Source organism: Bactrocera oleae, chromosome 4 (assembly GCF_042242935.1).
Source record: "Bactrocera oleae isolate idBacOlea1 chromosome 4, idBacOlea1, whole genome shotgun sequence".
NCBI lineage: Eukaryota > Metazoa > Arthropoda > Insecta > Diptera > Tephritidae > Bactrocera > Bactrocera oleae.
In genome coordinates, this window is record NC_091538.1 from 24,746,358 (window position 1) to 24,774,010 (window position 27,653).

A 27,653-nucleotide genomic window follows, 5' to 3' on the forward strand; every position below is an offset into this window, starting at 1 on the left:
TCGCCTAGACGACAACTCGGGCATTCATAAACGACATCATATACCCGCCTACCACAAACAGGAACGTGGCAATTGGCAAAAAACTTTCAATTTTACAAGTCACTTTTTAGCGCCTAAACAGTGTGACTTAGAAGAATTACACTAGCTGATTGCGGTTGATGCATATGTGCACTTGACATAGAGATGTTAACGTCTTAAATGGGTTGAACGCAAGAGTGACCATCGAAAACCCAAAAAGCTCAAAATACTTCCGGCTTTGTTTTTCGGGCTAATAAAGTATGTGGGCCTAAAGAACATTATGGATCGCCTAGACGACAACTCGGGCATTCATAAACGACATCATATACCCGCCTACCACAAACAGGAACGTGGCAATTGGCAAAAAACTTTCAATTTTACAAGTCACTATGTGGGCCTATAAAACCACATTATCCGCCTAGACGGCAACTCGGGCATTCATAAAAGACATCGTGTACCCGCCTACCACAAACAGGAACGTGGCAATTGGCAAAAAACTTTCAATTTTACAAGTTACTCTTTAGCGCCTAAACAGTGTGACTTAGAAGAATTACACTAGCTGATTGCGGTTGATGCATATGTGCACTTGACATAGAGATGTTAGCGTCTTAAATAGGTTGAACGCAAGAGTGACCATCGAAAACCCAAAAATCTCAAAATACTTTCGGCTTTGTTTTTCCGGCTAATAAAGTATGTGGGCCTAAAAACAATTGGAATCGCCTAGACGACAACTCGGTCATCCATAAACGATAGCATATACCCGCCTTCAACAAACAGGAACGAGGCAATTGGCAAAAAACGTTCAATCTTACAAGTTACCCTTTAACGCCTAAACAGTGTGACTTAGAATAATTAAACTATCTGATTTTGGTAGATGCATATGTGCACTTGACATAGAGATGTTAACGTCTTAAATGGGTTGAACGCAAGAGTTACCATCGAAAACCCAAAAAGCTCAAAATACCTAGCAACTTCCGGCTTTGTTTTTCGGGCTAATAAAGTATGTGGGCCTAAAGAACGTTATGGATCGCCTAGACGACAACTCGGGCATTCATAAACGACATCATATACCCGCCTACCACAAACAGCAACGTGGCAATTGGCAAAAAACTTTCAATTTTACAAGTCACTTTTTAGCGCCTAAACAGTGTGACTTAGAAGAATTACACTAGCTGATTGCGGTTGATGCATATGTGCACTTGACATAGAGATGTTAACGTCTTAAATGGGTTGAACGCAAGAGTGACCATCGAAAACCCAAAAAGCTCAAAATACCTAGCAACTTCCGGCTTTGTTTTTCGGGCTAATAAAGTATGTGGGCCTAAAGAACATTATGGATCGCCTAGACGACAACTCGGGCATTCATAAACGACATCATATACCCGCCTACCACAAACAGGAACGTGGCAATTGGCAAAAAACTTTCAATTTTACAAGTCACTATGTGGGCCTATAAAACCACATTATCCGCCTAGACGACAACTCGGGCATTCATAAACGACATCATATACCCGCCTACCACAAACAGGAACGTGGCAATTGGCAAAAAACTTTCAATTTTACAAGTCACTTTTTAGCGCCTAAACAGTGTGACTTAGAAGAATTACACTAGCTGATTGCGGTTGATGCATATGTGCACTTGACATAGAGATGTTAGCGTCTTAAATGGGTTGAACGCAAGAGTGACCATCGAAAACCCAAAAAGCTCAAAATACTTCCGGCTTTGTTTTTCGGGCTATTAAGTATGTGGGCCTAAAGAACATTATGGATCGCCTAGACGACAACTCGGGCATTCATAAACGACATCATATACCCGCCTACCACAAACAGGAACGTGGCAATTGGCAAAAAACTTTCAATTTTACAAGTCACTATGTGGGCCTATAAAACCACATTATCCGCCTAGACGGCAACTCGGGCATTCATAAAAGACATCGTGTACCCGCCTACCACAAACAGGAACGTGGCAATTGGCAAAAAACTTTCAATTTTACAAGTTACTCTTTAGCGCCTAAACAGTGTGACTTAGAAGAATTACACTAGCTGATTGCGGTTGATGCATATGTGCACTTGACATAGAGATGTTAGCGTCTTAAATAGGTTGAACGCAAGAGTGACCATCGAAAACCCAAAAATCTCAAAATACTTCCGGCTTTGTTTTTCCGGCTAATAAAGTATGTGGGCCTAAAAACAATTGGAATCGCCTAGACGACAACTCGGTCATCCATAAACGATAGCATATACCCGCCTTCAACAAACAGGAACGAGGCAATTGGCAAAAAACGTTCAATCTTACAAGTTACCCTTTAACGCCTAAACAGTGTGACTTAGAATAATTAAACTATCTGATTTTGGTAGATGCATATGTGCACTTGACATAGAGATGTTAACGTCTTAAATGGGTTGAACGCAAGAGTTACCATCGAAAACCCAAAAAGCTCAAAATACCTAGCAACTTCCGGCTTTGTTTTTCGGGCTAATAAAGTATGTGGGCCTAAAGAACGTTATGGATCGCCTAGACGACAACTCGGGCATTCATAAACGACATCATATACCCGCCTACCACAAACAGGAACGTGGCAATTGGCAAAAAACTTTCAATTTTACAAGTCACTTTTTAGCGCCTAAACAGTGTGACTTAGAAGAATTACACAAGCTGATTGCGGTTGATGCATATGTGCACTTGACATAGAGATGTTAGCGTCTTAAATGGGTTGAACGCAAGAGTGACCATCGAAAACCCAAAAAGCTCAAAATACCTAGCAACTTCCGGCTTTGTTTTTCGGGCTAATAAAGTATGTGGGCCTAAAGAACATTATGGATCGCCTAGACGACAACTCGGGCATTCATAAACGACATCATATACCCGCCTACCACAAACAGGAACGTGGCAATTGGCAAAAAACTTTCAATCTTACAAGTTACCCTTTAACGCCTAAACAGTGTGACTTAGAATAATTAAACTATCTGATTGCGGTTGATGCATATGTGCACTTGACATAGAGATGTTAACGTCTTAAATGGGTTGAACGCAAGAGTGACCATCGAAAACCCAAAAAGCTCAAAATACCTAGCAACTTCCGGCTTTGTTTTTCGGGCTAATAAAGTATGTGGGCCTAAAGAACATTATGGATCGCCTAGACGACAACTCGGGCATTCATAAACGACATCATATACCCGCCTACCACAAACAGGAACGTGGCAATTGGCAAAAAACTTTCAATTTTACAAGTCAATATGTGGGCCTATAAAACCACATTATCCGCCTAGACGGCAACTCGGGCATTCATAAACGACATCGTATACCCGCCTACCACAAACAGGAACGTGGCAATTGGCAAAAAACTTTCAATTTTACAAGTTACTCTTTAGCGCCTAAACAGTGTGACTTAGAAGAATTACACTAGCTGATTGCGGTTGATGCATATGTGCACTTGACATAGAGATGTTAGCGTCTTAAATGGGTTGAACGCAAGAGTGACCATCGAAAACCCAAAAATCTCAAAATACCTAGCAACTTCCGGTTTTGTTTTTCCGGCTAATAAAGTATGTGGGCCTATAAAACAATATGGATCACCTAGACGACAACTCGGGCATTCATAAACGACATCATATACCCGCCTACCACAAACAGGAACGTGGCAATTGGCAAAAAACGTTCAATTTCACAAGTTACCCTTAAGCGCCTAAACAGTGTGACTTAGAAGAATTACACTAGCTGATTGCGGTTGATGCATATGTGCAGTTTACATCGAGATGTTAACGTCTTAAATGGGTTGAACGCAAGAGTGACAATCGAAAACCCAAAAAACTCAAAATACCTAGCAACTTCCGGCTTTGTTTTTCCGGCTAATAAAGTATGTCGGTCTATAAAACAATATCGATCACCTAGACGACAACTCGGGCATTCATAAACGACATCATATACCCGCCTACCACAAACAGGAACGTGGCAATTGGCAAAAAACTTTCAATTTTACAAGTCACTATGTGGGCCTATAAAACCACATTATCCGCCTAGACGGCAACTCGGGCATTCATAAACGACATCGTATACCCGCCTACCACAAACAGGAACGTGGCAATTGGCAAAAAACTTTCAATTTTACAAGTTACCCTTAAGCGCCTAAACAGTGTGACTTAGAAGAATTACACTAGCTGATTGCGGTTGATGCATATGTGCAGTTTACATCGAGATGTTAACGTCTTAAATGGGTTGAACGCAAGAGTGACAATCGAAAACCCAAAAAACTCAAAATACCTAGCAACTTCCGGCTTTGTTTTTCCGGCTAATAAAGTATGTCGGTCTATAAAACAATATGGATCACCTAGACGACAACTCGGGCATTCATAAACGACATCATATACCCGCCTACCACAAACAGGAACGTGGCAATTGGCAAAAAACTTTCAATTTTACAAGTCATTATGTGGGCCTATAAAACCACATTATCCGCCTAGACGGCAACTCGGGCATTCATAAACGACATCGTATACCCGCCTACCACAAACAGGAACGTGGCAATTGGCAAAAAACTTTCAATTTTACAAGTTACTCTTTAGCGCCTAAACAGTGTGACTTAGAAGAATTACACTAGCTGATTGCGGTTGATGCATATGTGCACTTGACATAGAGATGTTAGCGTCTTAAATAGGTTGAACGCAAGAGTGACCATCGAAAACCCAAAAATCTCAAAATACTTCCGGCTTTGTTTTTCCGGCTAATAAAGTATGTGGGCCTAAAAACAATTGGAATCGCCTAGACGACAACTCGGTCATCCATAAACGATAGCATATACCCGCCTACAACAAACAGGAACGAGGCAGTTGGCAAAAAACGTTCAATCTTACAAGTTACCCTTTAACGCCTAAACAGTGTGACTTAGGATAATTAAACTATCTGATTTTGGTAGATGCATATGTGCACTTGACGTAGAGATGTTAACGTCTTAAATGGGTTGAACGCAAGAGTGACCATCGAAAACCCAAAAAGCTCAAAATACCTAGCAACTTCCGGCTTTGTTTTTCGGGCTAATAAAGTATGTGGGCCTAAAGAACATTATGGATCGCCTAGACGACAACTCGGGCATTCATAAACGACATCATATACCCGCCTACCACAAACAGGAACGTGGCAATTGGCAAAAAACTTTCAATTTTACAAGTCAATATGTGGGCCTATAAAACCACATTATCCGCCTAGACGGCAACTCGGGCATTCATAAACGACATCGTATACCCGCCTACCACAAACAGGAACGTGGCAATTGGCAAAAAACTTTCAATTTTACAAGTTACTCTTTAGCGCCTAAACAGTGTGACTTAGAAGAATTACACTAGCTGATTGCGGTTGATGCATATGTGCACTTGACATAGAGATGTTAGCGTCTTAAATGGGTTGAACGCAAGAGTGACCATCGAAAACCCAAAAATCTCAAAATACCTAGCAACTTCCGGTTTTGTTTTTCCGGCTAATAAAGTATGTGGGCCTATAAAACAATATGGATCACCTAGACGACAACTCGGGCATTCATAAACGACATCATATACCCGCCTACCACAAACAGGAACGTGGCAATTGGCAAAAAACGTTCAATTTCACAAGTTACCCTTAAGCGCCTAAACAGTGTGACTTAGAAGAATTACACTAGCTGATTGCGGTTGATGCATATGTGCAGTTTACATCGAGATGTTAACGTCTTAAATGGGTTGAACGCAAGAGTGACAATCGAAAACCCAAAAAACTCAAAATACCTAGCAACTTCCGGATTTGTTTTTCCGGCTAATAAAGTATGTCGGTCTATAAAACAATATCGCTCACCTAGACGACAACTCGGGCATTCATAAACGACATCATATACCCGCCTACCACAAACAGGAACGTGGCAATTGGCAAAAAACTTTCAATTTTACAAGTCACTATGTGGGCCTATAAAACCACATTATCCGCCTAGACGGCAACTCGGGCATTCATAAACGACATCGTATACCCGCCTACCACAAACAGGAACGTGGCAATTGGCAAAAAACTTTCAATTTTACAAGTTACCCTTAAGCGCCTAAACAGTGTGACTTAGAAGAATTACACTAGCTGATTGCGGTTGATGCATATGTGCAGTTTACATCGAGATGTTAACGTCTTAAATGGGTTGAACGCAAGAGTGACAATCGAAAACCCAAAAAACTCAAAATACCTAGCAACTTCCGGCTTTGTTTTTCCGGCTAATAAAGTATGTCGGTCTACAAAACAATATGGATCACCTAGACGACAACTCGGGCATTCATAAACGACATCATATACCCGCCTACCACAAACAGGAACGTGGCAATTGGCAAAAAACTTTCAATTTTACAAGTCATTATGTGGGCCTATAAAACCACATTATCCGCCTAGACGGCAACTCGGGCATTCATAAACGACATCGTATACCCGCCTACCACAAACAGGAACGTGGCAATTGGCAAAAAACTTTCAATTTTACAAGTTACTCTTTAGCGCCTAAACAGTGTGACTTAGAAGAATTACACTAGCTGATTGCGGTTGATGCATATGTGCACTTGACATAGAGATGTTAGCGTCTTAAATAGGTTGAACGCAAGAGTGACCATCGAAAACCCAAAAATCTCAAAATACTTCCGGCTTTGTTTTTCCGGCTAATAAAGTATGTGGGCCTAAAAACAATTGGAATCGCCTAGACGACAACTCGGTCATCCATAAACGATAGCATATACCCGCCTACAACAAACAGGAACGAGGCAGTTGGCAAAAAACGTTCAATCTTACAAGTTACCCTTTAACGCCTAAACAGTGTGACTTAGAATAATTAAACTATCTGATTTTGGTAGATGCATATGTGCAATTGACGTAGAGATGTTAACGTCTTAAATGGGTTGAACGCAAGAGTTACCATCGAAAACCCAAAAAGCTCAAAATACCTAGCAACTTCCGGCTTTGTTTTTCGGGCTAATAAAGTATGTGGGCCTAAAGAACGTTATGGATCGCCTAGACGACAACTCGGGCATTCATAAACGACATCATATAACCGCCTACCACAAACAGGAACGTGGCAATTGGCAAAAAACTTTCAATTTTACAAGTCACTTTTTAGCGCCTAAACAGTGTGACTTAGAAGAATTACACTAGCTGATTGCGGTTGATGCATATGTGCACTTGACATAGAGATGTTAACGTCTTAAATGGGTTGAACGCAAGAGTGACCATCGAAAACCCAAAAAGCTCAAAATACTTCCGGCTTTGTTTTTCGGGCTAATAAAGTATGTGGGCCTAAAGAACATTATGGATCGCCTAGACGACAACTCGGGCATTCATAAACGACATCATATACCCGCCTACCACAAACAGGAACGTGGCAATTGGCAAAAAACTTTCAATTTTACAAGTCACTATGTGGGCCTATAAAACCACATTATCCGCCTAGACGGCAACTCGGGCATTCATAAACGACATCGTATACCCGCCTACCACAAACAGGAACGTGGCAATTGCCAAAAAACATTAAATTTCACAAGTTACCCTTAAGCGCCTAAACAGTGTGACTTAGAAGAATTAAACTATCTGATTGCGGTAGATGCATATGTGCAGTTTACATAGAGATGTTAACGTCTTAAATGGGTTGAACGCAAGAGTGACAATCGAAAACCCAAAAAACTCAAAATACCTAGCAACTTCCGGCTTTGTTTTTCCGGCTAATAAAGTATGTGGGCCTATAAAACAATATGGATCACCTAGACGACAACTCGGGCATTCATAAACGACATCATATACCCGCCTACCACAAACAGGAACGTGGCAATTGCCAAAAAACGTTCAATTTCACAAGTTACCCTTAAGCGCCTAAACAGTGTGACTTAGAAGAAATAAAATACTTATTATGGTAGATGCATATGTGCACTTTGCATAGAGATGTTAACGTCTTCAATAGGTGAACGCAAGAGTGACAATCGAAAACCCAAAAAACTCAAAATACCTAGCAACTTCCGGCTTTGTTTTTCCGGCTAATAAAGTATGTGGGCCTATAAAACAATATGGATCACCTAGACGACAACTCGGGCATTCATAAACGACATCATATACCCGCCTACCACAAACAGGAACGTGGCAATTGCCAAAAAACATTAAATTTCACAAGTTACCCTTAAGCGCCTAAACAGTGTGACTTAGAAGAATTAAACTATCTGATTGCGGTAGATGCATATGTGCAGTTTACATAGAGATGTTAACGTCTTAAATGGGTTGAACGCAAGAGTGACAATCGAAAACCCAAAAAACTCAAAATACCTAGCAACTTCCGGCTTTGTTTTTCCGGCTAATAAAGTATGTGGGCCTATAAAACAATATGGATCACCTAGACGACAACTCGGGCATTCATAAACGACATCATATACCCGCCTACCACAAACAGGAACGTGGCAATTGGCAAAAAACGTTCAATTTCACAAGTTACCCTTAAGCGCCTAAACAGTGTGACTTAGAAGAATTACACTAGCTGATTGCGGTTGATGCATATGTGCAGTTTACATCGAGATGTTAACGTCTTAAATGGGTTGAACGCAAGAGTGACAATCGAAAACCCAAAAAACTCAAAATACCTAGCAACTTCCGGCTTTGTGTTTCCGGCTAATAAAGTATGTCGGTCTATAAAACCATATGGTTCACCTAGACGACAACTCGGGCATTCATAAACGACATCGTATACCCGCCTACCACAAACAGGAACGTGGCAATTGGCAAAAAACTTTCAATTTTACAAGTCACTATGTGGGCCTATAAAACCACATTATCCGCCTAGACGGCAACTCGGGCATTCATAAACGACATCGTATACCCGCCTACCACAAACAGGAACGTGGCAATTGGCAAAAAACTTTCAATTTTACAAGTTACTCTTTAGCGCCTAAACAGTGTGACTTAGAAGAATTACACTAGCTGATTGCGGTTGATGCATATGTGCACTTGACATAGAGATGTTAACGTCTTAAATGGGTTGAACGCAAGAGTGACCATCGAAAACCCAAAAAGCTCAAAATACCTAGCAACTTCCGGCTTTGTTTTTCGGGCTAATAAAGTATGTGGGCCTAAAGAACATTATGGATCGCCTAGACGACAACTCGGGCATTCATAAACGACATCATATACCCGCCTACCACAAACAGGAACGTGGCAATTGGCAAAAAACTTTCAATTTTACAAGTCACTATGTGGGCCTATAAAACCACATTATCCGCCTAGACGGCAACTCGGGCATTCATAAACGACATCGTATACCCGCCTACCACAAACAGGAACGTGGCAATTGGCAAAAAACTTTCAATTTTACAAGTTACTCTTTAGCGCCTAAACAGTGTGACTTAGAAGAATTACACTAGCTGATTGCGGTTGATGCATATGTGCACTTGACATAGAGATGTTAGCGTCTTAAATGGGTTGAACGCAAGAGTGACCATCGAAAACCGAAAAATCTCAAAATACCTAGCAACTTCCGGTTTTGTTTTTCCGGCTAATAAAGTATGTGGGCCTATAAAACAATATGGATCACCTAGACGACAACTCGGGCATTCATAAACGACATCATATACCCGCCTACCACAAACAGGAACGTGGCAATTGGCAAAAAACGTTCAATTTCACAAGTTACCCTTAAGCGCCTAAACAGTGTGACTTAGAAGAATTACACTAACTGATTGCGGTTGATGCATATGTGCAGTTTACATCGAGATGTTAACGTCTTAAATGGGTTGAACGCAAGAGTGACAATCGAAAACCCAAAAAACTCAAAATACCTAGCAACTTCCGGCTTTGTTTTTCCGGCTAATAAAGTATGTCGGTCTATAAAACAATATGGATCACCTAGACGACAACTCGGGCATTCATAAACGACATCATATACCCGCCTACCACAAACAGGAACGTGGCAATTGGCAAAAAACGTTCAATTTCACAAGTTACCCTTAAGCGCCTAAACAGTGTGACTTAGAAGAAATAAAATACTTATTATGGTAGATGCATATGTGCACTTTGCATAGAGATGTTAACGTCTTCAATAGGTGAACGCAAGAGTGACAATCGAAAACCCAAAAACTTCAATATACCTAGCAACTTCCGGTTATGTTTTTGCGGCTAATAAGGTATGTGGGCCTAAAAAGCAATATGGATCGCCTAGACGGCAACTCGGGCATTCCTAGCAACTTCCGGCTTTGTTTTTCCGGCTAATAAAGTATGTGGGCCTAAAAACAATTGGAATCGCCTAGACGACAACTCGGTCATCCATAAACGATAGCATATACCCGCCTACAACAAACAGGAACGAGGCAATTGGCAAAAAACGTTCAATCTTACAAGTTACCCTTTAACGCCTAAACAGTGTGACTTAGAATAATTAAACTATCTGATTTTGGTAGATGCATATGTGCACTTGACATAGAGATGTTAACGTCTTAAATGGGTTGAACGCAAGAGTTACCATCGAAAACCCAAAAAGCTCAAAATACCTAGCAACTTCCGGCTTTGTTTTTCGGGCTAATAAAGTATGTGGGCCTAAAGAACGTTATGGATCGCCTAGACGACAACTCGGGCATTCATAAACGACATCATATACCCGCCTACCACAAACAGGAACGTGGCAATTGGCAAAAAAATTTCAATTTTACAAGTCACTTTTTAGCGCCTAAACAGTGTGACTTAGAAGAATTACACTAGCTGATTGCGGTTGATGCATATGTGCACTTGACATAGAGATGTTAACGTCTTAAATGGGTTGAACGCAAGAGTGACCATCGAAAACCCTAAAAGCTCAAAATACCTAGCAACTTCCGGCTTTGTTTTTCGGGCTAATAAAGTATGTGGGCCTAAAGAACATTATGGATCGCCTAGACGACAACTCGGGCATTCATAAACGACATCATATACCCGCCTACCACAAACAGGAACGTGGCAATTGGCAAAAAACTTTCAATTTTACAAGTCACTATGTGGGCCTATAAAACCACATTATCCGCCTAGACGGCAACTCGGGCATTCATAAACGACATCGTATACCCGCCTACCACAAACAGGAACGTGGCAATTGGCAAAAAACTTTCAATTTTACAAGTTACTCTTTAGCGCCTAAACAGTGTGACTTAGAAGAATTACACTAGCTGATTGCGGTTGATGCATATGTGCACTTGACATAGAGATGTTAGCGTCTTAAATGGGTTGAACGCAAGAGTGACCATCGAAAACCCAAAAATCTCAAAATACCTAGCAACTTCCGGTTTTGTTTTTCCGGCTAATAAAGTATGTGGGCCTATAACACAATATGGATCACCTAGACGACAACTCGGGCATTCATAAACGACATCATATACCCGCCTACCACAAACAGGAACGTGGCAATTGGCATAAAACGTTCAATTTCACAAGTTACCCTTAAGCGCCTAAACAGTGTGACTTAGAAGAATTACACTAGCTGATTGCGGTTGATGCATATGTGCAGTTTACATCGAGATGTTAACGTCTTAAATGGGTTGAACGCAAGAGTGATAATCGAAAACCCAAAAAACTCAAAATACCTAGCAACTTCCGGCTTTGTTTTTCCGGCTAATAAAGTATGTCGGTCTATAAAACAATATGGATCACCTAGACGACAACTCGGGCATTCATAAACGACATCATATACCCGCCTACCACAAACAGGAACGTGGCAATTGGCAAAAAACGTTTAATTTCACAAGTTACCCTTAAGCGCCTAAACAGTGTGACTTAGAAGAAATAAAATACTTATTATGGTAGATGCATATGTGCACTTTGCATAGAGATGTTAACGTCTTCAATAGGTGAACGCAAGAGTGACAATCGAAAACCCAAAAACTTCAATATACCTAGCAACTTCCGGTTATGTTTTTGCGGCTAATAAGGTATGTGGGCCTAAAAAGCAATATGGATCGCCTAGACGGCAACTCGGGCATTCCTAGCAACTTCCGGCTTTGTTTTTCCGGCTAATAAAGTATGTGGGCCTAAAAACAATTGGAATCGCCTAGACGACAACTCGGTCATCCATAAACGATAGCATATACCCGCCTACAACAAACAGGAACGAGGCAATTGGCAAAAAACGTTCAATCTTACAAGTTACCCTTTAACGCCTAAACAGTGTGACTTAGAATAATTAAACTATCTGATTTTGGTAGATGCATATGTGCACTTGACATAGAGATGTTAACGTCTTAAATGGGTTGAACGCAAGAGTTACCATCGAAAACCCAAAAAGCTCAAAATACCTAGCAACTTCCGGCTTTGTTTTTCGGGCTAATAAAGTATGTGGGCCTAAAGAACGTTATGGATCGCCTAGACGACAACTCGGGCATTCATAAACGACATCATATACCCGCCTACCACAAACAGGAACGTGGCAATTGGCAAAAAAATTTCAATTTTACAAGTCACTTTTTAGCGCCTAAACAGTGTGACTTAGAAGAATTACACTAGCTGATTGCGGTTGATGCATATGTGCACTTGACATAGAGATGTTAACGTCTTAAATGGGTTGAACGCAAGAGTGATAATCGAAAACCCAAAAAACTCAAAATACCTAGCAACTTCCGGCTTTGTTTTTCGGGCTAATAAAGTATGTGGGCCTAAAGAACATTATGGATCGCCTAGACGACAACTCGGGCATTCATAAACGACATCATATACCCGCCTACCACAAACAGGAACGTGGCAATTGGCAAAAAACTTTCAATTTTACAAGTCACTATGTGGGCCTATAAAACCACATTATCCGCCTAGACGGCAACTCGGGCATTCATAAACGACATCGTATACCCGCCTACCACAAACAGGAACGTGGCAATTGGCAAAAAACTTTCAATTTTACAAGTTACTCTTTAGCGCCTAAACAGTGTGACTTAGAAGAATTACACTAGCTGATTGCGGTTGATGCATATGTGCACTTGACATAGAGATGTTAGCGTCTTAAATGGGTTGAACGCAAGAGTGACCATCGAAAACCCAAAAATCTCAAAATACCTAGCAACTTCCGGTTTTGTTTTTCCGGCTAATAAAGTATGTGGGCCTATAACACAATATGGATTACCTAGACGACAACTCGGGCATTCATAAACGACATCATATACCCGCCTACCACAAACAGGAACGTGGCAATTGGCATAAAACGTTCAATTTCACAAGTTACCCTTAAGCGCCTAAACAGTGTGACTTAGAAGAATTACACTAGCTGATTGCGGTTGATGCATATGTGCAGTTTACATCGAGATGTTAACGTCTTAAATGGGTTGAACGCAAGAGTGATAATCGAAAACCCAAAAAACTCAAAATACCTAGCAACTTCCGGCTTTGTTTTTCCGGCTAATAAAGTATGTCGGTCTATAAAACAATATGGATCACCTAGACGACAACTCGGGCATTCATAAACGACATCATATACCCGCCTACCACAAACAGGAACGTGGCAATTGGCAAAAAACGTTCAATTTCACAAGTTACCCTTAAGCGCCTAAACAGTGTGACTTAGAAGAAATAAAATACTTATTATGGTAGATGCATATGTGCACTTTGCATAGAGATGTTAACGTCTTCAATAGGTGAACGCAAGAGTGACAATCGAAAACCCAAAAACTTCAATATACCTAGCAACTTCCGGTTATGTTTTTGCGGCTAATAAGGTATGTGGGCCTAAAAAGCAATATGGATCGCCTAGACGGCAACTCGGGCATTCCTAGCAACTTCCGGCTTTGTTTTTCCGGCTAATAAAGTATGTGGGCCTAAAAACAATTGGAATCGCCTAGACGACAACTCGGTCATCCATAAACGATAGCATATACCCGCCTACAACAAACAGGAACGAGGCAATTGGCAAAAAACGTTCAATCTTACAAGTTACCCTTTAACGCCTAAACAGTGTGACTTAGAATAATTAAACTATCTGATTTTGGTAGATGCATATGTGCACTTGACATAGAGATGTTAACGTCTTAAATGGGTTGAACGCAAGAGTTACCATCGAAAACCCAAAAAGCTCAAAATACCTAGCAACTTCCGGCTTTGTTTTTCGGGCTAATAAAGTATGTGGGCCTAAAGAACGTTATGGATCGCCTAGACGACAACTCGGGCATTCATAAACGACATCATATACCCGCCTACCACAAACAGGAACGTGGCAATTGGCAAAAAAATTTCAATTTTACAAGTCACTTTTTAGCGCCTAAACAGTGTGACTTAGAAGAATTACACTAGCTGATTGCGGTTGATGCATATGTGCACTTGACATAGAGATGTTAACGTCTTAAATGGGTTGAACGCAAGAGTGACCATCGAAAACCCTAAAAGCTCAAAATACCTAGCAACTTCCGGCTTTGTTTTTCGGGCTAATAAAGTATGTGGGCCTAAAGAACATTATGGATCGCCTAGACGACAACTCGGGCATTCATAAACGACATCATATACCCGCCTACCACAAACAGGAACGTGGCAATTGGCAAAAAACTTTCAATTTTACAAGTCACTATGTGGGCCTATAAAACCACATTATCCGCCTAGACGGCAACTCGGGCATTCATAAACGACATCGTATACCCGCCTACCACAAACAGGAACGTGGCAATTGGCAAAAAACTTTCAATTTTACAAGTTACTCTTTAGCGCCTAAACAGTGTGACTTAGAAGAATTACACTAGCTGATTGCGGTTGATGCATATGTGCACTTGACATAGAGATGTTAGCGTCTTAAATGGGTTGAACGCAAGAGTGACCATCGAAAACCCAAAAATCTCAAAATACCTAGCAACTTCCGGTTTTGTTTTTCCGGCTAATAAAGTATGTGGGCCTATAACACAATATGGATCACCTAGACGACAACTCGGGCATTCATAAACGACATCATATACCCGCCTACCACAAACAGGAACGTGGCAATTGGCATAAAACGTTCAATTTCACAAGTTACCCTTAAGCGCCTAAACAGTGTGACTTAGAAGAATTACACTAGCTGATTGCGGTTGATGCATATGTGCAGTTTACATCGAGATGTTAACGTCTTAAATGGGTTGAACGCAAGAGTGATAATCGAAAACCCAAAAAACTCAAAATACCTAGCAACTTCCGGCTTTGTTTTTCCGGCTAATAAAGTATGTCGGTCTATAAAACAATATGGATCACCTAGACGACAACTCGGGCATTCATAAACGACATCATATACCCGCCTACCACAAACAGGAACGTGGCAATTGGCAAAAAACGTTCAATTTCACAAGTTACCCTTAAGCGCCTAAACAGTGTGACTTAGAAGAAATAAAATACTTATTATGGTAGATGCATATGTGCACTTTGCATAGAGATGTTAACGTCTTCAATAGGTGAACGCAAGAGTGACAATCGAAAACCCAAAAACTTCAATATACCTAGCAACTTCCGGTTATGTTTTTGCGGCTAATAAGGTATGTGGGCCTAAAAAGCAATATGGATCGCCTAGACGGCAACTCGGGCATTCCTAGCAACTTCCGGCTTTGTTTTTCCGGCTAATAAAGTATGTGGGCCTAAAAACAATTGGAATCGCCTAGACGACAACTCGGTCATCCATAAACGATAGCATATACCCGCCTACAACAAACAGGAACGAGGCAATTGGCAAAAAACGTTCAATCTTACAAGTTACCCTTTAACGCCTAAACAGTGTGACTTAGAATAATTAAACTATCTGATTTTGGTAGATGCATATGTGCACTTGACATAGAGATGTTAACGTCTTAAATGGGTTGAACGCAACAGTTACCATCGAAAACCCAAAAAGCTCAAAATACCTAGCAACTTCCGGCTTTGTTTTTCGGGCTAATAAAGTATGTGGGCCTAAAGAACGTTATGGATCGCCTAGACGACAACTCGGGCATTCATAAACGACATCATATACCCGCCTACCACAAACAGGAACGTGGCAATTGGCAAAAAAATTTCAATTTTACAAGTCACTTTTTAGCACCTAAACAGTGTGACTTAGAAGAATTACACTAGCTGATTGCGGTTGATGCATATGTGCACTTGACATAGAGATGTTAACGTCTTAAATGGGTTGAACGCAAGAGTGACCATCGAAAACCCAAAAAGCTCAAAATACCTAGCAACTTCCGGCTTTGTTTTTCGGGATAATAAAGTATGTGGGCCTAAAGAACATTATGGATCGCCTAGACGACAACTCGGGCATTCATAAACGACATCATATACCCGCCTACCACAAACAGGAACGTGGCAATTGGCAAAAAACTTTCAATTTTACAAGTCACTATGTGGGCCTATAAAACCACATTATCCGCCTAGACGGCAACTCGGGCATTCATAAACGACATCGTATACCCGCCTACCACAAACAGGAACGTGGCAATTGGCAAAAAACTTTCAATTTTACAAGTTACTCTTTAGCGCCTAAACAGTGTGACTTAGAAGAATTACACTAGCTGATTGCGGTTGATGCATATGTGCACTTGACATAGAGATGTTAGCGTCTTAAATGGGTTGAACGCAAGAGTGACCATCGAAAACCCAAAAATCTCAAAATACCTAGCAACTTCCGGTTTTGTTTTTCCGGCTAATAAAGTATGTGGGCCTACAAAACAACATTATCCGCCTAACGGCAACTCGGGGATTCATAAACGACATCGTATACCCGCCTACCACAAACAGGAATGTGGCAATTGGCAAAAAACTTTCAATTTTACAGCTTACTCTTTAGCGCCTAAACAGTGTGACTTAGAATAATTACACTAGCTGATTGCGGTTGATGCATATGTGCACTTGACATAGAGATGTTAACGTCTTAAATGGGTTGAACGCAAGAGTGACCATCGAAAACCCAAAAATCTCAAAATACCTAGCAACTTTCGGTTTTGTTTTTCCGGCTAAAAAAGTAAGTGGGCCTATAAAACAACATTATCCGCCTAGACGGCAACTCGGGCAATCATAAACGACACCGTATACCCGCCTACCACAAACAGGAACGTGGCAATTGGCAAAAAACTTTCAATTTTACAAGTTACTCTTTAGCGCCTAAACAGTGTGACTTAGAAGAATTACACTAGCTGACTGCGGTAGATGCATACGTGCAGTTTTCATAGAGATATTAACGTCTTAAATGGGTTGAACGCAAGAGTGACAATCGAAAACCCAAAAAACTCAAAATACCTAGCAACTTTCGGTTTTGTTTTTCCGGCTAAAAAAGTAAGTGGGCCTATAAAACAACATTATCCGCCTAGACGGCAACTCGGGCAATCATAAACGACACCGTATACCCGCCTACCACAAACAGGAACGTGGCAATTGCCAAAAAACGTTAAATTTCACAAGTTACCCTTAAGCGCCTAAACAGTGTGACTTAGAAGAATTAAACTATCTGATTGCGGTAGATGCATATGTGCAGCTTACATAGAGATGTTAACGTCTTAAATGGGTTGAACGCAAGAGTGACAATTGAAAACCCACAAAACTCAAAATACCTAGCAACTTCCGGCTTTGTTTTTCCGGCTAATAAAGTATGTGGGCCTATAAAGCAACATTATCCGCCTAGACGGCAACTCGGGCATTCATAAACGACATCGTATACCCGTCTACCACAAACAGGAACGTGGCAATTGGCAAAAATCGTTCAATTTCACAAGTTACTCTTTAGCGCCTAAACAGTGTGACTTAGAAGAATTAAACTATCTGCTTGCGGTAGATGCATATGTGCAGTTTACATAGAGATGTTAACGTCTTAAATGGGTTGAACGCAAGAGTGACAATCGAAAACCCAAAAAACTCAAAATACCTAGCAACTTCCGGCTTTGTTTTTCCGGCTAATAAAGTATGTCGGCCTATAAAACAATATGGATCACCTAGACGACAACTCGGGTTTTCATAAACGACATCATATACCCGCCTACCACAAACAGGAACGTGGCAATTGGCAAAAAACGTTCAATTTCACAAGTTACCTTTAAGCGCCTAAACAGTGTGACTTAGAAGAAATAAAATATCTGATTATGGTAGATGCATATGTGCACTTTACATAGAGATGTTAACGTCTTAAATAGGTTGAACGCAAGAGTGACAATCGAAAACCCAAAAACTTCAAAATACCTAGCAACTTCCGGTTATGTTTTTGCGGCTAATAAGGTATGTGGGCCTAAAAAGCTATATGGATCGCCTAGACGGCAACTCGGGCATTCCTAGCAACTTCCGGCTTTGTTTTTCCGGCTAATAAAGTATGTGGGCCCATAAAACCACATTATCCGCCTAGACGGCAACTCGGGCATTCATAAACGACATCGTATACCCGCCTACCACAAACAGGAACGTGGCAATTGGCAAAAAACTTTCAATTTTACAAGTTACTCTTTAGCGCCTAAACAGTGTGACTTAGAAGAATTACACTAGCTGATTGCGGTTGATGCATATGTGCACTTGACATAGAGATGTTAGCGTCTTAAATGGGTTGAACGCAAGAGTGACCATTGAAAACCCAAAAATCTCAAAATACCTAGCAACTTCCGGTTTTGTTTTTCCGGCTAATAAAGTATGTGGGCCTATAAAACAATATGGATCACCTAGACGACAACTCGGGCATTCATAAACGACATCATATACCCGCCTACCACAAACAGGAACGTGGCAATTGGCAAAAAACGTTCAATTTCACAAGTTACTCTTTAGCGCCTAAACAGTGTGACTTAGAAGAATTACACTAGCTGATTGCGGTTGATGCATATGTGCACTTGACATAGAGATGTTAGCGTCTTAAATGGGTTGAACGCAAGAGTGACCATCGAAAACCCAAAAACCTCAAAATACCTAGCAACTTCCGGTTTTGTTTTTCCGGCTAATAAAGTATGTGGGCCTATAAAACAACATTATCCGCCTAGACGGCACCTCGGGCATTCCTAGCAACTTCCGGCTTTGTTTTTCCGGCTAATAAAGTATGTGGGCCCATAAAACCACATTATCCGCCTAGACGGCAACTCGGGCATTCATAAACGACATCGTATACCCGCCTACCACAAACAGGAACGTGGCAATTGGCAAAAAACTTTCAATTTTACAAGTTACTCTTTAGCGCCTTAACAGTGTGACTTAGGATAATTAAACTATCTAATTTTGGTAGATGCGTATGTGCACTTTACATAGAAATATTAACGTCTTAAATGGGTTGAACGCAAGAGTGACAATCGAAAACCCAAAAAACTCAAAATACCTAGCAACTTCCGGCTTTGTTTTTCCGGCTAATAAAGTATGTCGGTCTATAAAACAATATGGATCACCTAGACGACAACTCGGGTTTTCATAAACGACATCATATACCCGCCTACCACAAACAGGAACGTGGCAATTGGCAAAAAACGTTCAATTTCACAAGTTACCTTTAAGCGCCTAAACAGTGTGACTTAGAAGAAATAAAATATCTGATTATGGTAGATGCATATGTGCACTTTACATAGAGATGTTAACGTCTTAAATAGGTTGAACGCAAGAGTGACAATCGAAAACCCAAAAACTTCAAAATACCTAGCAACTTCCGGTTATGTTTTTGCGGCTAGTAAGGTATGTGGGCCTAAAAAGCTATATGGATCGCCTAGACGGCAACTCGGGCATTCCTAGCAACTTCCGGCTTTGTTTTTCCGGCTAATAAAGTATGTGGGCCCATAAAACCACATTATCCGCCTAGACGGCAACTCGGGCATTCATAAACGACATCGTATACCCGCCTACCACAAACAGGAACGTGGCAATTGGCAAAAAACTTTCAATTTTACAAGTTACTCTTTAGCTCCTAAACAGTGTGACTTAGAAGAATTACACTAGCTGATTGCGGTTGATGCATATGTGCACTTGACATAGAGATGTTAGCGTCTTAAATGGGTTGAACGCAAGAGTGACCATCGAAAACCCAAAAATCTCAAAATACCTAGCAACTTCCGGTTTTGTTTTTCCGGCTAATAAAGTATGTGGGCCTATAAAACAATATGGATCACCTAGACGACAACTCGGGCATTCATAAACGACATCATATACCCGCCTACCACAAACAGGAACGTGGCAATTGGCAAAAAACGTTCAGTTTCACAAGTTACCCTTAAGCGCCTAAACAGTGTGACTTAGAAGAATTACACTAGCTGATTGCGGTTGATGCATATGTGCACTTGACATAGAGATGTTAGCGTCTTAAATGGGTTGAACGCAAGAGTGACCATCGAAAACCCAAAAATCTCAAAATACCTAGCAACTTCCGGTTTTGTTTTTCCGGCTAATAAAGTATGTGGGCCTACAAAACAACATTATCCGCCTAACGGCAACTCGGGCATTCATAAACGACATCGTATACCCGCCTACCACAAACAGGAATGTGGCAATTGGCAAAAAACTTTCAATTTTACAGCTTACTCTTTAGCGCCTAAACAGTGTGACTTAGAAGAATTACACTAGCTGATTGCGGTTGATGCATATGTGCACTTGACATAGAGATGTTAGCGTCTTAAATGGGTTGAACGCAAGAGTGACCATCGAAAACCCAAAAATCTCAAAATACCTAGCAACTTCCGGCTTTGTTTTTCCGGCTAATAAAGTATGTCGGTCTATAAAACAATATGGATCACCTAGACGACAACTCGGGCATTCATAAACGACATCATATACCCGCCTACCACAAACAGGAACGTGGCAATTGGCAAAAAACGTTCAATTTCACAAGTTACCCTTAAGCGCCTAAACAGTGTGACTTAGAAGAAATAAAATACTTATTATGGTAGATGCATATGTGCACTCTGCATAGAGATGTTAACGTCTTCAATAGGTGAACGCAAGAGTGACAATCGAAAACCCAAAAACTTCAATATACCTAGCAACTTCCGGTTATGTTTTTGCGGCTAATAAGGTATGTGGGCCTAAAAAGCAATATGGATCGCCTAGACGGCAACTCGGGCATTCCTAGCAACTTCCGGCTTTGTTTTTCCGGCTAATAAAGTATGTGGGCCTAAAAACAATTGGAATCGCCTAGACGACAACTCGGTCATCCATAAACGATAGCATATACCCGCCTACAACAAACAGGAACGAGGCAATTGGCAAAAAACGTTCAATCTTACAAGTTACCCTTTAACGCCTAAACAGTGTGACTTAGAATAATTAAACTATCTGATTTTGGTAGATGCATATGTGCACTTGACATAGAGATGTTAACGTCTTAAATGGGTTGAACGCAAGAGTTACCATCGAAAACCCAAAAAGCTCAAAATACCTAGCAACTTCCGGCTTTGTTTTTCGGGCTAATAAAGTATGTGGGCCTAAAGAACGTTATGGATCGCCTAGACGACAACTCGGGCATTCATAAACGACATCATATACCCGCCTACCACAAACAGGAACGTGGCAATTGGCAAAAAAATTTCAATTTTACAAGTCACTTTTTAGCACCTAAACAGTGTGACTTAGAAGAATTACACTAGCTGATTGCGGTTGATGCATATGTGCACTTGACATAGAGATGTTAACGTCTTAAATGGGTTGAACGCAAGAGTGACCATCGAAAACCCAAAAAGCTCAAAATACCTAGCAACTTCCGGCTTTGTTTTTCGGGCTAATAAAGTATGTGGGCCTAAAGAACATTATGGATCGCCTAGACGACAACTCGGGCATTCATAAACGACATCATATACCCGCCTACCACAAACAGGAACGTGGCAATTGGCAAAAAACTTTCAATTTTACAAGTCACTATGTGGGCCTATAAAACCACATTATCCGCCTAGACGGCAACTCGGGCATTCATAAACGACATCGTATACCCGCCTACCACAAACAGGAACGTGGCAATTGGCAAAAAACTTTCAATTTTACAAGTTACTCTTTAGCGCCTAAACAGTGTGACTTAGAAGAATTACACTAGCTGATTGCGGTTGATGCATATGTGCACTTGACATAGAGATGTTAGCGTCTTAAATGGGTTGAACGCAAGAGTGACCATCGAAAACCCAAAAATCTCAAAATACCTAGCAACTTCCGGTTTTGTTTTTCCGGCTAATAAAGTATGTGGGCCTACAAAACAACATTATCCGCCTAACGGCAACTCGGGCATTCATAAACGACATCGTATACCCGCCTACCACAAACAGGAATGTGGCAATTGGCAAAAAACTTTCAATTTTACAGCTTACTCTTTAGCGCCTAAACAGTGTGACTTAGAAGAATTACACTAGCTGATTGCGGTTGATGCATATGTGCACTTGACATAGAGATGTTAACGTCTTAAATGGGTTGAACGCAAGAGTGACCATCGAAAACCCAAAAATCTCAAAATACCTAGAAACTTTCGGTTTTGTTTTTCCGGCTAAAAAAGTAAGTGGGCCTATAAAACAACATTATCCGCCTAGACGGCAACTCGGGCAATCATAAACGACACCGTATACCCGCCTACCACAAACAGGAACGTGGCAATTGGCAAAAAACTTTCAATTTTACAAGTTACTCTTTAGCGCCTAAACAGTGTGACTTAGAAGAATTACACTAGCTGACTGCGGTAGATGCATACGTGCAGTTTTCATAGAGATATTAACGTCTTAAATGGGTTGAACGCAAGAGTGACAATCGAAAACCCAAAAAACTCAAAATACCTAGCAACTTTCGGTTTTGTTTTTCCGGCTAAAAAAGTAAGTGGGCCTATAAAACAACATTATCCGCCTAGACGGCAACTCGGGCAATCATAAACGACACCGTATACCCGCCTACCACAAACAGGAACGTGGCAATTGCCAAAAAACGTTAAATTTCACAAGTTACCCTTAAGCGCCTAAACAGTGTGACTTAGAAGAATTAAACTATCTGATTGCGGTAGATGCATATGTGCAGCTTACATAGAGATGTTAACGTCTTAAATGGGTTGAACGCAAGAGTGACAATTGAAAACCCAAAAAACTCAAAATACCTAGCAACTTCCGGCTTTGTTTTTCCGGCTAATAAAGTATGTGGGCCTATAAAGCAACATTATCCGCCTAGACGGCAACTCGGGCATTCATAAACGACATCGTATACCCGTCTACCACAAACAGGAACGTGGCAATTGGCAAAAATCGTTCAATTTCACAAGTTACTCTTTAGCGCCTAAACAGTGTGACTTAGAAGAATTAAACTATCTGCTTGCGGTAGATGCATATGTGCAGTTTACATAGAGATGTTAACGTCTTAAATGGGTTGAACGCAAGAGTGACAATCGAAAACCCAAAAAACTCAAAATACCTAGCAACTTCCGGCTTTGTTTTTCCGGCTAATAAAGTATGTCGGCCTATAAAACAATATGGATCACCTAGACGACAACTCGGGTTTTCATAAACGACATCATATACCCGCCTACCACAAACAGGAACGTGGCAATTGGCAAAAAACGTTCAATTTCACAAGTTACCTTTAAGCGCCTAAACAGTGTGACTTAGAAGAAATAAAATATCTGATTATGGTAGATGCATATGTGCACTTTACATAGAGATGTTAACGTCTTAAATAGGTTGAACGCAAGAGTGACAATCGAAAACCCAAAAACTCGGACATTCCTAGCAACTTCCGGCTTTGTTTTTCCGGCTAATAAAGTATGTGGGCCCATAAAACCACATTATCCGCCTAGACGGCAACTCGGGCATTCATAAACGACATCGTATACCCGCCTACCACAAACAGGAACGTGGCAATTGGCAAAAAACTTTCAATTTTACAAGTTACTCTTTAGCGCCTAAACAGTGTGACTTAGAAGAATTACACTAGCTGATTGCGGTTGATGCATATGTGCACTTGACATAGAGATGTTAGCGTCTTAAATGGGTTGAACGCAAGAGTGACCATTGAAAACCCAAAAATCTCAAAATACCTAGCAACTTCCGGTTTTGTTTTTCCGGCTAATAAAGTATGTGGGCCTATAAAACAATATGGATCACCTAGACGACAACTCGGGCATTCATAAACGACATCATATACCCGCCTACCACAAACAGGAACGTGGCAATTGGCAAAAAACGTTCAATTTCACAAGTTACTCTTTAGCGCCTAAACAGTGTGACTTAGAAGAATTACACTAGCTGATTGCGGTTGATGCATATGTGCACTTGACATAGAGATGTTAGCGTCTTAAATGGGTTGAACGCAAGAGTGACCATCGAAAACCCAAAAACCTCAAAATACCTACCAACTTCCGGTTTTGTTTTTCCGGCTAATAAAGTATGTGGGCCTATAAAACAACATTATCCGCCTAGACGGCACCTCGGGCATTCCTAGCAACTTCCGGCTTTGTTTTTCCGGCTAATAAAGTATGTGGGCCCATAAAACCACATTATCCGCCTAGACGGCAACTCGGGCATTCATAAACGACATCGTATACCCGCCTACCACAAACAGGAACGTGGCAATTGGCAAAAAACTTTCAATTTTACAAGTTACTCTTTAGCGCCTTAACAGTGTGACTTAGGATAATTAAACTATCTAATTTTGGTAGATGCGTATGTGCACTTTACATAGAAATATTAACGTCTTAAATGGGTTGAACGCAAGAGTGACAATCGAAAACCCAAAAAACTCAAAATACCTAGCAACCTAGCTTTGTTTTTCCGGCTAATAAAGTATGTCGGTCTATAAAACAATATGGATCACCTAGACGACAACTCGGGTTTTCATAAACGACATCATATACCCGCCTACCACAAACAGGAACGTGGCAATTGGCAAAAAACGTTCAATTTCACAAGTTACCTTTAAGCGCCTAAACAGTGTGACTTAGAAGAAATAAAATATCTGATTATGGTAGATGCATATGTGCACTTTACATAGAGATGTTAACGTCTTAAATAGGTTGAACGCAAGAGTGACAATCGAAAACCCAAAAACTTCAAAATACCTAGCAACTTCCGGTTATGTTTTTGCGGCTAGTAAGGTATGTGGGCCTAAAAAGCTATATGGATCGCCTAGACGGCAACTCGGGCATTCCTAGCAACTTCCGGCTTTGTTTTTCCGGCTAATAAAGTATGTGGGCCCATAAAACCACATTATCCGCCTAGACGGCAACTCGGGCATTCATAAACGACATCGTATACCCGCCTACCACAAACAGGAACGTGGCAATTGGCAAAAAACTTTCAATTTTACAAGTTACTCTTTAGCTCCTAAACAGTGTGACTTAGAAGAATTACACTAGCTGATTGCGGTTGATGCATATGTGCACTTGACATAGAGATGTTAGCGTCTTAAATGGGTTGAACGCAAGAGTGACCATCGAAAACCCAAAAATCTCAAAATACCTAGCAACTTCCGGTTTTGTTTTTCCGGCTAATAAAGTATGTGGGCCTATAAAACAATATGGATCACCTAGACGACAACTCGGGCATTCATAAACGACATCATATACCCGCCTACCACAAACAGGAACGTGGCAATTGGCAAAAAACGTTCAGTTTCACAAGTTACCCTTAAGCGCCTAAACAGTGTGACTTAGAAGAATTACACTAGCTGATTGCGGTTGATGCATATGTGCAGTTTACATCGAGATGTTAACGTCTTAAATGGGTTGAACGCAAGAGTGACAATCGAAAATCCAAAAAACTCAAAATACCTAGCAACTTCCGGCTTTGTTTTTCCGGCTAATAAAGTATGTCGGTCTATAAAACAATATGGATCACCTAGACGACAACTCGGGCATTCATAAACGACATCATATACCCGCCTACCACAAACAGGAACGTGGCAATTGGCAAAAAACGTTCAATTTCACAAGTTACCCTTAAGCGCCTAAACAGTGTGACTTAGAAGAAATAAAATACTTATTATGGTAGATGCATATGTGCACTTTGCATAGAGATGTTAACGTCTTCAATAGGTGAACGCAAAAGTGACAATCGAAAACCCAAAAACTTCAATATACCTAGCAACTTCCGGTTATGTTTTTGCGGCTAATTAGGTATGTGGGCCTAAAAAGCAATATGGATCGCCTAGATGGCAACTCGGGCATTCCTAGCAACTTCCGGCTTTGTTTTTCCGGCTAATAAAGTATGTGGGCCTAAAAACAATTGGAATCGCCTAGACGACAACTCGGTCATCCATAAACGATAGCATATATCCGCCTACAACAAACAGGAACGAGGCAATTGGCAAAAAACGTTCAATCTTACAAGTTACCCTTTAGATGCATATGTGCACTTTACATAGAGATGTTAACGTCTTAAATAGGTTGAACGCAAGAGTGACAATCGAAAACCCAAAAACTTCAAAATACCTAGCAACTTCCGGTTATGTTTTTGCGGCTAGTAAGGTATGTGGGCCTAAAAAGCTATATGGATCGCCTAGACGGCAACTCGGGCATTCCTAGCAACTTCCGGCTTTGTTTTTCCGGCTAATAAAGTATGTGGGCCCATAAAACCACATTACCCGCCTAGACGGCAACTCGGGCATTCATAAACGACATCGTATACCCGCCTACCACAAACAGGAACGTGGCAATTGGCAAAAAACTTTCAATTTTACAAGTTACTCTTTAGCTCCTAAACAGTGTGACTTAGAAGAATTACACTAGCTGATTGCGGTTGATGCATATGTGCACTTGACATAGAGATGTTAGCGTCTTAAATGGGTTGAACGCAAGAGTGACCATCGAAAACCCAAAAATCTCAAAATACCTAGCAACTTCCGGTTTTGTTTTTCCGGCTAATAAAGTATGTGGGCCTATAAAACAATATGGATCACCTAGACGACAACTCGGGCATTCATAAACGACATCATATACCCGCCTACCACAAACAGGAACGTGGCAATTGGCAAAAAACGTTCAGTTTCACAAGTTACCCTTAAGCGCCTAAACAGTGTGACTTAGAAGAATTACACTAGCTGATTGCGGTTGATGCATATGTGCAGTTTACATCGAGATGTTAACGTCTTAAATGGGTTGAACGCAAGAGTGACAATCGAAAATCCAAAAAACTCAAAATACCTAGCAACTTCCGGCTTTGTTTTTCCGGCTAATAATGTATGTCGGTCTATAAAACAATATGGATCACCTAGACGACAACTCGGGCATTCATAAACGACATCATATACCCGCCTACCACAAACAGGAACGTGGCAATTGGCAAAAAACGTTCAATTTCACAAGTTACCCTTAAGCGCCTAAACAGTGTGACTTAGAAGAAATAAAATACTTATTATGGTAGATGCATATGTGCACTTTGCATAGAGATGTTAACGTCTTCAATAGGTGAACGCAAAAGTGACAATCGAAAACCCAAAAACTTCAATATACCTAGCAACTTCCGGTTATGTTTTTGCGGCTAATAAGGTATGTGGGCCTAAAAAGCAATATGGATCGCCTAGATGGCAACTCGGGCATTCCTAGCAACTTCCGGCTTTGTTTTTCCGGCTAATAAAGTATGTGGGCCTAAAAACAATTGGAATCGCCTAGACGACAACTCGGTCATCCATAAACGATAGCATATACCCGCCTACAACAAACAGGAACGAGGCAATTGGCAAAAAACGTTCAATCTTACAAGTTACCCTTTAGCGCCTAAACAGTGTGACTTAGAATAATTAAACTATCTGATTTTGGTAGATGCATATGTGCACTTGACATAGA